General features: G+C 40.4%; 1 protein-coding gene across 13 annotated transcripts in view; it reads left to right on the top strand.

The window, feature by feature from the left end:
• Positions 1 to 13,773, top strand: part of WDR20 (WD repeat domain 20) — a 73,225-nt gene that overhangs the window by 801 nt on the left and 58,651 nt on the right. The gene's annotated exons all lie outside the window — the stretch shown is intronic.

Below are 13,773 nucleotides of genomic sequence, written 5' to 3'. Positions count from 1 at the left end.
CTGCGAAGCGGAGGACTGAGACTAGGTCAGACAGAACCTGCTCGGCACGCAGGGCTACTCCACCTGCTGCCGCACTGACACTTCTAGGAGCCTCTCCTTTTGATGTTAACGCTTTCTATTTCCAAAACATCCGCGGGAGGACGGCTGTCACTGGCTGTGCCTAGGGAATCTTCTCCTGAAAGATTGTTAAAGAGGGTCATCCTGTTCCTACAACTATGGGAAGGGCTGAGTACTACAGTTGGAGGTTGAAATGATCTTTTCAATGAACTAAGCTGGTTCAGAGGGGTTCTGTGTGAGCGTGCCCAGATTTATCTTGTCCAGCAAGTCGGACTATGTCCCAAACGGGGAGGGATGTGCCTTAAAAGCTACTTTAAAGGAACCGTCCTTCTTGGCGGGCGACTTAACAGTAATTCTGTAAAGTATGTAATCATCCTTTAAAAATATCTCTTTAAAAGCAGCAGTTTATTAGCGCTGTCTTTCTCATAGTTACACAGTTTATTTGCTGTGTAACTGTATTCTCACAGAGAACTGCTTATTTTCGAGATTGTAGTCTTTGACATGACTCCTTGGAAGAGTGAGGAAATTAATGTATCCACAGCATCTTCGAATGGGACAAAGTGATAAAAGATTAATTTGTAAATGTTCAATTAGTGTGAAAATAAGTTGTACATTTTTAAGAGTGAACATTCCCAAGGTTTGATATATAACAGATCCAGTACAGTATTTTTGCTTGTTTACAAAAATTAGGGAAGTGACAATGATATCTAAATGTAGCAAGTTCTTTGTTACACTCAAGGTGAATCTTTTTTATTAATGTTTATGATAATAAGCATACTACTGTGTTTGGGGTATGCTGTTTGAAGTCATTGAAAGTAAATCACTTGACTTTTCTTTTTCTCTCTTTTGGAATTGAGAAAGAGTGAAGTAGTTAGTAGCCCAGTAGCTGAAGTTTTACTTTTACTCCCAACTTTGTCACTGACTTGGGTGACCTTGGATAAGTTCTTTAACTTTTATTTGCACTTCTTTAAAAAGGGAATATTGTGCAGTACACATGTTGTAATTAATAATATAAATAACTATAATGAACTATAAAGCCCTGAAACACTCAATAGATGGTAAATACAGTTAAAGTAAGCATTGAGAGTAACTGTCAAACAGGAAGCTGCCATCTTGACATTGACTCTAGCACTGAAAGGATCAGTTTTTTCTCTGGAAATAAATTCAGAATTTTAAGTCTTAAAAATTTATATTTACATAAAAATACAATGTGCATAAAAACTAAATTCACTATTACTAGTACAGGCATTACTTTTTTTTAAAAAAAGAGTTTTTTTGAAGGTTATTTTTTCTGAAGCGCTCTAGTGGAAAACCTTATCTGGATCTGGTAGCCCTGGATTGCATCATAAAAACAGGTCTCTTGCCTGGAAATATTGTTACAATAGTGTTCTGTTTTAGAGAGACACTATTCACTGAAGAGTAAAACTAGGCGAACTTTTCAAAACTATACCAAAAAATTATTTTAAACAAAAGACAAATCTAAAATATGTAAATTGCCCTTACCTACATAATTTGAGCACTTTTAACTTTTTTTGGATAAAACTTCATTTTTATGTGATAGTATCTTATTTGCATTATGTCACAGACATTTCAACTCTCTTCTAGCCATTGTAACTTTACAATTTTTATTTTTTTAAAATTTTATTTCAGAGTATTACAAGGCTACAAACGTTTTGGTTACATAAATTGCTTTTGTACAGTTTGAGTTAAACTGTAATGCCCATCACCCAGATAGTGTGAATTGTACCCGTTAGGTGTGAATTTACTCATCCACTTCTCCCCTTCCTGCCTGGTTGATTTCCAGTAAGTTTAATTTCCATATGTGGACTAAGTGTTGTTTGACTTGAAAATTTTTGTTTTCCATGAATGAGTTTGCACTTATTTATTATTTTGGAGTATAAGTGACTGTTTTTGTGACTCCATCTTCTGACTTAAAATAGAGCAAATAGATTTTCTTTAGCCAGAAAACAAAAAATTTATTTCTTTGAGTTAATAGTTGTAAATCTATATTTTTGACAGTTGGCCATTTTTAATTTTTCTTTGAGGTATATACTTTTTTTTTTTTTTTTAGAGATAAAGTCTTGCTCTGTCATGTCTCACTCTATCACCCAGGCTGGAATGCAGTGGCAGGATCATAGCTCAGTGCAACCTTGAACTCCTAGGCTCAAGTGATCCTCCCACCTCAGCCTCCTGAGTGTGCTCCACCATGCCTGGCTACTTTTAAAACTTTTTGTAGAGATGGGGTCTTGCTACATTGCCCAGACTGGTCTTGTAATCCTGGCCTGAAGCAATCCTTCCACTTCAGCCTCCGAACATGCTATTATAGATGTGAGCCACTGTACCCGGCCAAAGCATGTAAAATTTTGCAATAATTATTCAGATCATTCAGAAAGACTAACTTGGATGAGAAAATTCAACTTTAGTCTTCCTGTAAAATGAATGGAAAATAGATGTTTTAAAGAACTTAAATTATGAATTATGTGCTGCCATTCCTGAGAGGAAGCATGGGGTCCTGGGGAAATGGAGTAGATGGGGAAGTAGTCTAACATCTATGCCAAGGACTGTAATTTTGACCCTTTAAAAACGTTTGCAGGTCAGTGTCTAGAGCTAGAAGGGACCTTTGAGTTCATGTACTCTCACCGTTCTCAGGGAGAAACACTGCCGGAGAGGGGATGCACACCTGTGTTAGGGTTTTTTCTCATGGTGAAGAAGATGAAGCACAACTGGATCTAAAGAAGTCTTAGTCACAAGAGACTGATCAAGCTTTTTGGTCACAGGGATACAGTAATACTCCAAGTACTTCAGAATTTACCCCAGCATTTTGCCATTTATTATTTTATTGAATCTTCATAGGAATCTGTGAGGTAGATGAAAACATCTTTTCACAGTCGAAGAAGTTCGGAATGAAGTTTGTGTGAGAAGATGTAGGTTTATAAATTTGTTTCGCTTAACTAAAATCAGTATGAACATTGACTTAATACTGACACTAAGTATTTCAACAAAGATCTGAGTGACTACTATGATGGTAATAATACTAGGCAAGCTGATGTAGGGTATTTAAAGATGAGTAAGACCTTGTCCTTCCCCCTAAAGAGCTTTCATCTACTAGCTTTCAAACATCTTTATGGCATACTTTATTTCTCTTTTTTAAAAAGGACGTTGTTTTAGGATAAAGATGCAAAAGGTGGCTTGGCTTATTGGACCAATCCTCCCATTTCACGGAGATCTGTTTTTACGTGAATGTGAATGATCGCCATTCATATCTCACCTTAACCAACACTTCCTCAGCATATCCTTTGAATTCCCGGGCTAGATCAATTTTCCCCTGTTACATGTTCTGATAGCATCCTGTACTTTGGCTTCCTAGCACTTTTCTCAGTTTGTAATTCTATGTATAATAATCTGTCTTCTATAAACAAAGCTCCCTTAGACTAGGAACAGTGTTTTTCCTGCTCTTTATATCTTCCCGGTGCAGTGTCCAGCATAGAGTTAGGCCCTTACTGTGTATTTGTTGAGTGAATGACTGAATAAAGCCATGTCTGTATATGCCATACTTCAAAAATATCTTTAGAAGCTGAAAAACCTATTCAATATTTTTTAGTAGCTCACATCTTTTTTTTTTTTTGAGACAAAGTCTCACTCTGTTGCCCGGGCTAGAGTGCCGTGGCGTCAGCCTAGCTCAAAGCAACCTCAAACTCCTGGGCTCAAGCGATCCTACTGCCTCAGCCTCCCGAGTAGCTGGAACTACAGGCTTGCGCCACCATGCCCGGCTAATTTTTTCTATATATTTTTAGTTGTCCAGCTAATTACTTTCTATTTTTTTAGTAGACACGGGGTCTCGCTCTTGCTCAGGCTGGTCTCGAACTCCTGTAGCTCGCATCTTTTTAAGGACATTTAAAAATTGTTACTAGGTAACAAATTTACTTTTCTTAAAATTGGAAAGTAGTGTAGCAAGAGACAATGAAGTAATGTAAACAAATGGCACAGATTACTTTGGTATACTTCTTTCAAGCTATGTTACCTTTGAGACCCATGTACTAACAAACAGCTTTTTAAAACTATACTCAAAATTATTTAACATTTAAGCCAAAGAACCTTACTCTGCCACCTCCCCCCGCCTTAAGATTCCAGGCCACAGGCTGGATGCGGTGGCTCACGCCTGTAATCCTAGCACTCTGGGAGGCCGAGGTGGGCGAATCGTTTGAGCTCAGGAGTTCGAGAGCAGCCTGAGCAAGAATGAGACCCCATCTCTACTAAAAATAGAAAGAAATTATCTGGACAACTAAAAATATACGTAGAAAATTTAGCCGGGCATGGTGGCGCATTCCTGTAGTCCCAGCTGCTTGGGAGGCTGAGGCAGGAGGATTACTTGAGCCCAGGAGTTTGAGGTTGCTGTGAGCGAGGCAGCCACAGCACTCTAGCCCAGGCAACAGAGTGAGACTCTGTCTCAAAAAAAAAAAAAGATTCCAGGCCACAAATGTACTGCCCAGAGAAGTTATTGAAGCAATTCCTACAATGGGTAGAAAATATATTTAGATGGTTCTAAGGACTTTTCAACTCTGAAGATTGTGTGATTCTTTGCTCAATTATTTTTTTTAATGAAAATAAATTCACCTTTCTATTTGGGAGATGTCTTCATGTCTTAGATTCATTGCCAACTTCTGAATTTGAATTGGGAGGGGTGGGGTGTTTGGGAAAGCAATTTAAAAACATTATTCCTCCTTAGTATAGTGGAGAGTATGTTTAAAAAAATGTAATTTCTAGATTTTTTTTTTTTAAATAGATACAGGGTTTTGCTATGTTGCCCACGTTGGTCTGGAACTCCTGGGCTCGAGTGATCCTCCTGCCTTAGCCTCCCCAGGGGCGTGCCACCATGTCCATTTCTAGATCTCTGTGCTAGGAAAGTTCTATATTCACAATGCTGAGATGAAGATGGGGCCAGAAGAAGAGTCAGTTGATAAACTAAAATATTTTTAGAGCCTGAGTTACAGAAGAAAGTAATAGGTTGACTTGGGAGAGAATGAATATTCTCATAAGGGAATGCTCATGTGGGAAATGTTCTCTCTCTTGGTCAAAATCTGCAGGACCACCTGTTGGTGATGTTGGAAGAATTCGTGCTTTGTGTGGGAGGGTGAACTAGATGCCTTTTAAAGGCTTTTTTTCCCCCACAGACTGGCTTTAGATACTGGACTGCTTCAGAGAAGGTCACGTTCACATCCTTCTCCCCATTTGCAATTTTCATACCTCCCCACTTCCCATTTGTAATTTAGAAATAGGCTTAGAAGTCTCTATAAAACTTTTATATCAGATTTACTTTGAGAAATCTTTTACTTTATTTAGTGGGGCACATGTGGAATTGCTGAATGACTAGAAACTGGCGTTTCTTTTCCATTAAGGGCACTTACTGACTTCTTTTATTTTTATTTATTTATTTTTTGAGACAAAGTCTCACTCTGTTGCCCAGGCTAGAGTGCCATGGCATCAGCCTAGCTCACAGCAACATCAAACTCCTGGGCTCAAGCGATCCTTCTGCTTCAGCTTCCCGAGCAACTGGGACTACAGGCATGCGCCACCATGCCCGGCTATTTTTTTCTATATATATTTTTAGTTGTCCAGATAATTTCTTTCTATTTTTAGTAGAGACGGGGTCTCATTCTTGCTCAGGCTGGTCTCGAACTCCTGACCTCGAGCGATCCGCCCACCTTGGCCTCCCAGAGTGCTGGGATTACAGGCATGAGCCACCGCGCCCGGCCACTGACTTCTGAAATGTTGATAAGATTTAGTTATTTCACGTTTAAATCTTATATACTGAGGGGAAAACATCTTAATTTATCATTTAAAGCAGGAGATACTTTCATACTATACCTTGGTTCTCTGGACCTTGAAGAGGAGGGTAGTGATAAGATTTTGAAAGACTCCATAAGTGGATGTGAGCAATGGTAAGAAGCACCCAAAATATGCCAGTGAAATCCATGAGATAGTCATGAATGTCATTCTTTCAGCAAATATTTATGGAATGTGCCTACCAGATGTGAGGTACTCTTCTAGATGCTGGGTGTAGACAACATCTCTGCCCTCAATAAACTTGTCACCTATACAATATTTATTACTTTTGAGTTACTTTAATAACTTAAGTGGTATTGTGCTTTGGTAAAAAACTTCAGCAAAGATGAAAACGTAGTGGATTTTGTCACTGATTGGTTTGGCTATACGGCTAAAGAACCTTGTTTTAAAAAAAATATGAAGATTTTTGTAGTCTAGAATTTGATGTCTTAAAAAATGATTTATTTATTTTTCACTGAAGTTTGTGCAGAAATCTGAAATGTGATCTTGTTTGATTATTCAGGAGGAGGCATTGAAACTAGAAATAACTTTATTTTTTTAATTTTTATTTATTTTTTTGAGACAGAGTCTCACTCTGTTGCCCGGACTAGAGTGCGATGGTGTCAGCCTAGCTCACTACCTCAAACTCCTGGGCTCAAGCAATCCTCCCACCTTGGCCTCCCAGAGTGCTGGGATTGCAGGTGTGAGCCACCTTGCCCAGCCTAGAAATAACTTTAATTGGTAAGCATTCCCAGTTATAATTTTCAGGATATTTTAAATTGAGAGTATCAGAGACAAGTTACTTTGTCCTCTGAACATTAGATATCTTTATTTATAATAGACGAAAAGGTATGTCTTTCTTTAAAAAAAGTCCTTATTCATCAAGCATTTATTGATGACCTGTTATATACAAGGCACTGCTGTCTATTGTGGGTACGTGAAGTGAATTAAGACACTTACTGTCTTTAAAGAGTTTGTATTTTTGGCCGGGCGCGGTGGCTCACGCCTGTAATCCTAGCACTCTGGGAGGCCGAGGCGGGTGGATCGCTCGAGGTCAGGAGTTCGAGACCAGCCTGAGTGAGACCCCCGTCTCTACTAAAAATAGAAAGAAATTATCTGGCCAACTAAAAATATATATAGCAAAAAAAAATTAGCCGGGCATGGTGGCACATGCCTGTAGTCCCAGCTACTCGGGAGGCTGAGGCAGTAGGATCGCTTGAGCCCAGGAGTGTGAGGTTGCTGTGAGCTAGGCTGACGCCACGGCACTCACTCTAGCCTGGGCAACAAAGTGAGACTCTGTTTCAAAAAAAAAAAAAAAAAAAAGAGTTTGTATTTTTGTACTGATTGTTGTAATATAAAGTAGAAGGTGTGTGCTCTACGTGTGGCATAGCAATATAAGTATCAAGTGAATTAAGGAGTAAAGGTGAAGTAGAAGAGTATTTCTCTGCTTAGTAGGAGAATAATATTGGGTTGGGTTCCCCGAAATGTTGTATACAGGTCATATTTTTTGTCAACTCTTAAAATTGTTGCCTTCTAGTTTCAGAAATGCTGTGTCTTTTTTTTTTTTTTTGAGACAAGAGTCTTGCTCTGTTGTCCAGGCTAGAGTGCATCAGCCTAGCTCACAGCAACCTCAAACTCCTGGGCTCAAGCGATTCTCCTGCCTCAGCCTCCTGAGTAAACTGGGACTATGGGCGTATGCCACCACGCCTAGGCTAATTTTTTCTGTTTTTAGTAGAGACGGTTAATTTTTTCTGTTGTTTTTTTTTTTTTTTTCCCCAGTAGAGATGGGGTCTTGCTCTTGCTCAGGCTGGTCTCAAACTCCTGAGCTCAAGCAATCCTCCTGCCTCGGCCTCCCGGAGTGCTGAAATGCTGCGTCTTCATTTCTGATTGAGCTTTAGGTGGCAGTTGCTCTTACCTTGCAGCATTTTCTCAACTTCCCAGCTTCTTCGCCAATTGGTAATTTGTAAATTGAGTAATATTTTGTAATGTTAATTCTTTTTTGTAATATATATTTTTGAAAAGTAGTTATGTTATACTAAAAACATGCCTAATCAGTCTGTGTTACACTTTATCTTGTTTTGTAACAGTAGGAAAATGTGCTTGAATCTGTAAGTTTTATAAGAAAGAAGGAAGAATCATTCATGAGGAAGGAATTTATAAGGTTTTTATATTAAAAAAGTAAGAATCATTCAGTAGGAGGGAATGTTTTAACATTTTCAGTTAACCACATCATAGATTATCCCTCCATCCTGAAGCTGTTTTTCCTTTAGTTGACTCACATACAGCTTACTCGTCCACTGTGCTTTTTTTTTTTGCCCGCTACAGTAAAACTTGTATAGGTGCTCATTCTCTTTACTTACTTTGAGCTCTGCTTTAGAGGCTTTGTCTTGGCCTAATGTTTCATTTAATAAATATTTGAGTGGTTTTTGTGTGAAAAGCAGTATATGAAAAGCAGTGTATCAGACTATGGGAGATCAAAGAAGTATGAAATGTGGACCCTGACCTTGAGAGGATTATTATCTAACCTGGGAGACATGATATACACATGTTCATTCTAAAAAGATTTATTGAGTGCCTGCTCTGCATTGCTGTTGAGAAAGAATCGCTGCCATCAAGGAGTTCACAGTCCAGTGGAATAATAAAAAGACTTGTTCATTCAACTAACATTTATTGGACTTGTGGACCCAAAGACAAATGAGACATAGTCCCTGGGCTAAGTGCCTACAGTCTAGTGGTGAGATGGACAAGTAAACCAACAATGATAGGGCAGCTTCTGAAAAGCATTCACAACTGAGCATCACCTACTAAGTGCTGTGTACAGTTGGTGAGAGGATAAATGTCCAGTGTTTACTCCTTGCTTTAACCTGAGTCTGCCACCTCAGTAGTTCTAAGAATTTAAAATAAACCAACTCATATTTGGAGTCCTTTTAGAGATTGAGATTGCTCCAACAATGCATATTTTGCAAGTTGCTTACCCCCTCAGAGCATTGGATTTCTTTTGATAAATAATGATGAGGATATCTGTCGTGCCTACTTCACTGTTTTTTGGATTAGAGATAATTATGTAAAAGCCCTTAAGAAATGGCGAGGTACTGTCAAATATAAAATACTTCTCTAAGTTGTAGAAGATACCAGAGGGCTGGGATTGACTCAGTCTGTCTCTCACTTATGACTTGCTAGTTGACTGCTGTTTTCTTTCCCCTGCAAGGAGAAGGGGAAGAGCTGGGTAAGAATGTGGGAAAGTAGAGCAGCCTTAAAGACCAGGGAGAGGTTTCAGGGAGATCACTGGCAGAGCCGTGTGGTAGTTTTAAAAGGTAGACGAGTCTCTGGGGAGAAGGGAAAGCAGACACAGGAGCTCAGCTGTATCCAACCTTTTGTGGGAAATGTGCAGACAATGTCTGTGTGGTTTTTTTTTTTTTGTCCTTAGGATTTTCTAGTTACAGATGTCTGCTCTTTCAGATAACATTCACTTATTAGGGCTCCTTAACCTGAGTAGAATTTAAGGTGTATGTCAACCTGGATGGGAAAAAATATTTTACATCTTTATTTTCTCTGACTTCTAACTGAAATTTACCATATCCTTTAATTTTTAATATAGGCTACAAATGACAATAGTAACAGAACCTGTGACCATCACCAGTGAAAATCACAGATGTTGTCATGTCACATTATGGTTGCAGATATGTCAGACATCATTTACACTCATCACTACTTTGACATTACAGTAGTTAGTGGGTCTGCCACTAGATCTTGTTATCTAACATATAATAAAGAAATTTTTGAAAATTTATATTTGTTGAATATAGTACAACTATACTGTAGATTTCTTTTATAATCTTATGTATTTAAAAACTATTGTGACAAGGAGTCCGTGGCATAGAAAGTTTTAGCACCTTGATTTAGATAAGCCATGGCTTGCCTTCTTTAGTATTGCATGTGTGATCGAATATAAGGAGAGTAAGTGGTTTCTGGTGTCCTGTTGAGTGTAGCTTTTAGCTCCATGAAGAGCTCTCTATGATACTTGTGCATTTTCACTCAGCAGTTCTCGATTTTATCGAGAAGCCTAAGTTGGCCATGCCTTTGCTTCTTTTCTTTTTTTTCCTGATCATTTTTTGCCCTTGCTGCCCTAACAAGAGGGAGGAATACAAGAACTACAGGTCCATCTGCAAGGTGGACTCTGTGTTTCATTTGGTTCAGATAATAGGTGATTACAATGTAGTTTGTCTCAATTGCAGTGGGAATTTAGAGAGGGTTTAACAAGGTGACATTTGAATTAAATTTGGATGTTGAGTAGGCTGAAAGCAGAGGGGATTCTAAACCAAGGGAATTAGAAGCCCAAGGCCTAAGGATTTGGAAATTGATGGCTCCTTCTGGGATTCATGAGCTGTACTATGAGGGTTGAAGCTTGTGCAGGGTTTGGGAGGGTAGGATTATCTTCCTTGGTGGTGGCCGTTTTAATGTTGGCTATATCCTAGCTTCTTTTAGAATTCTTAGTATTTTTTTTTTTTTTTTTTTTTTTATGAAACAGTCTTGCTCCGTTGCCCGGGCTGGAGTGTAGTAGCGTCATCATAGCTCATTGCAACTTCAAACTCCTGGGCTCAAGCAATTCTCCTGCCTTAGCCTCCCAAATAGCTGGGACTACAGGTGCATGCCACCATGCCTGGCTAACATTTCTGTTTTTTGTAGAGATGGGGTTTCCATCTTGCTCAGGCTGGTCTCTAACTCCTGAGCTCAAGCAATCCTCCCGCCTCGGCTTCCCAGAGTGTTAGGATTACAGATGTGAGCCACCGCCTCTTAGTATGATTTTTAAAAAGATCTTTTTAAAGTGTATTTCTTTCTTCTGGTATTATTTTTGAGGTAATGTACTACATGGGTATATCATCCTTCTTTAGGATTCAAGTCATCACATTGTATCAACGCTGTCCCCCATGGGACCCCACCACTTCCTCTCATTTCTCAGTGGTTTAGCTCTGGCCTCACTGTCACACTCTCTAGCATTGCTTCCGTTTTAATGCTACGGCTAATCATTATAACCCCGCTTGCACGTACCCCCGGTCCTAACCTCGGCTAAGTGGAGTCCTCTACCTATTGCACATATACACTTGTACCACTGAATGTGGTTGGAGAATAGCACAGCTATGTTGACTGCCCTTTAGATTCACAACCATGACACTGAAGGGGCTGCATGGTGCTGACTGGCAGTCCCACCACACTGACTCTCCACCCTCCTAGATGACTGTTTTATAACTTTGTCCTCAAATCTTCAATAACCTCTGTCCCTGTCCTTATTCTTAGTTGATGACCCTACTTCTTATTTCACTTAGAACATTAAATCACTCAGAAGAGAACTTCTGGTTGGGCGCGGTGGCTCACGCCTGTAATCCTAGCACTCTGGGAGGCCGAGGCGGGCGGATCGTTTGAGCTCAGGAGTTCGAGACCAACCTGAGCAAGAGCGAGACCCTGTCTCTACTAAAAATAGAAAGAAATTAGCTGGACAACTAAAAATATATAGAATAAATTAGCCAGGCATGGTGGCGCATGCCTGTAGTCCCAGCTACTCGGGAGGCTGAGGCAGGAGGATCGCTTGAGCCCAGGAGTTTGAGGTTGCTGTGAGCTAGGCTGACGCCACAGCACTCTAGCCTGGGCAACAGAGTGAGACTCTGTCTCAAAAAAAAAAAAAAAAAAAAAAAAAGAAGAGAACTTCTGCTGCTTCCTACCCTCATGTCATGTCAGCTTCCAGCAGCTGTACCTGTGGACTCTGCCTTCCTTCCTGTTGTTAAGGAGGAACTGTCTGCCCCTGTCAAAGGTCCTGTCCCTCCACTGGCCTCCTAAGTCCCATCTCATTTTGCCTAATCAGTATTCTCCCCTCTTTCTCCTATACCATCACCTTTTCTGTGCCTCTGAACGTTGTTACTCCCCCATCTTAAAACAAGTTGGGGGGCCCTTTCTGACCCCCACTCACTTTCCCTAGGTTTTTTGCCTGTAGTAGCTACTGCCCCATTTCTCAGCTACATCTTTCTTTTTTGGAGACAGGGTCTCACTCTTTTACCCAGGCTGGAGTACAGTGGCAGGATCATAGTTCATACAGCCTTGAACTCCCAGGCTCAAGGGATCCTCCTGCCTCAGCCTCCTAAGTAGCTGGGACTACAGATGTGCGCCACCATGCCCAGCTAAGTTTTTTATTTTTTGTGGAGATGAGGCAGGGCTTGGGTTGGGCGTGTCTACCTCTGTTGTCCAGGCTGGTCTTGAACTCTTGGCCTCAAGTGATCCTCCTGCTTCGGCCTCCCAGAGTGCTGGATTACAGGCGTGAGCCACTGCGCTGGCCTTCAGGTACTTCTTAGAGCAAAGCTCCTCTGGTTGTCTTAAGTTGCCTTGACCCTCCAAGTGTGATCCATAGACCAGCATCATCAGCATCTTCACCTAGGTGCTTGTTTGAAGTACAGAATATGGGCCCCACTCCAGACTTACTGAATTAAAATCTACAGTCTCGGCCGGGCGCGGTGGCTCACACCTGTAATCCTAGCACTCTGGGAGGCCGAGGCGGGTGGATCGCTCGAGGTCAGGAGTTCGAGACCAGCCTGAGCAAGAGCGAGACCCCGTCTCTACTAAAAATAGAAAGAAATTATCTGGCCAACTAAAAATATATATAGAAAAAATTAGCCGGGCATGGTGGCGCATGCCTGTAGTCCCAGCTACCCGGGAAGCTGAGGCAGTAGAATCGCTTAAGCCCAGGAGTTTGAGGTTATTGTCAGCTGCAGTAGAACCCAGGAGTTTGAGGTTATTGTGAGCTAGGCTGACGCCACGGCGCTCATTCTAGCCCGGACAACAAAGCAAGACTCTGTCTCAAAAAAAAAAAAAATCTACAGTCTAAGAGGATCCCCAGGTGATGTGTATGCACACTAAAGCAGGAGTGGCTTTGGTCTTTACTAGCTTTCTCTAATTCTTTCACTAGCTCTTAAAACTTAATTCTGTCAAATTATTGTTCCTTCTTGCCTTCTGTTTTAAGTGTACAATTCAATGACTTTTAGTAAATTTACCAAGCTGTATAATTATCACCATAATCCAGTTTTAGAATATAAGGGATTCGTTTTTAAATTTAATTTTGGGCTGGGCATGGTGGCTTATGCCTATAATCTCAGTGCTTTGGGAGGACAAAGCGGGAGGATCACTTGAACTCAGATGTTCAAGGTTGCAGTGAGCTATGATTGTACCACTGCACTCCAGCCTGGGTGACAGAGTGAGACCCCATCTCTAAACAAAAAATAAATAAATAAATTGAATTTTGTATTTTAATTATGCAAATAGTTTACGTGTTTTCAAAATCAGAACTATAGAATAAGGTTATATTCAGAGAGGTTTAGCTTCCATTTCTGTTCTCCCCGCTCCCGGTTCCCTTCCTCTACCTGACATCATTGTATTTGTTTTGGACTTATCCTTCTGTTATTACAAGAATAAGATGACATTTGAGCAGAGATTTGAAGGAATTGAGGGAGCATGCTATGTATGTTATTTTGCATCTTGTTTTTTTTGCTTACTGATATACAGTGGAAAGCTTTCCATATTAGTACAAGAGCTTTGTCACGCTTTCTTATAATTGCTGTATACTCCATGCTGTGGATGTACCTTTACTGAGTGTTTTATTCATTGATTGAGACAAGGTCTTGTGCTGTTGCCCAGGCTGGAGTGAAGTGACAGGGTCATAGCTCACTGCAGCCTTGAACTCCTGGGGTCAAGCGATCCTCTCATCTCAGCCTCCCAGAGTGCTAGGATTACAGGTGTGAACCACCATGCCCGGCCTTTGTTTTTTTTTTTTTTTATAGAGATAGGGTCTCACTATGTTGCCCAGGCTGGTCTTGAACTCTTGGGCTCAAGTGTGATCCTCCTGCTTGAGCC

This window comes from Lemur catta, chromosome 1 (genome assembly GCF_020740605.2).
Source record: "Lemur catta isolate mLemCat1 chromosome 1, mLemCat1.pri, whole genome shotgun sequence".
Lineage (NCBI taxonomy): Eukaryota > Metazoa > Chordata > Mammalia > Primates > Lemuridae > Lemur > Lemur catta.
Note: the sequence above shows the minus strand (reverse complement) of the source record. Positions and strands in the feature narration are given on the sequence as shown.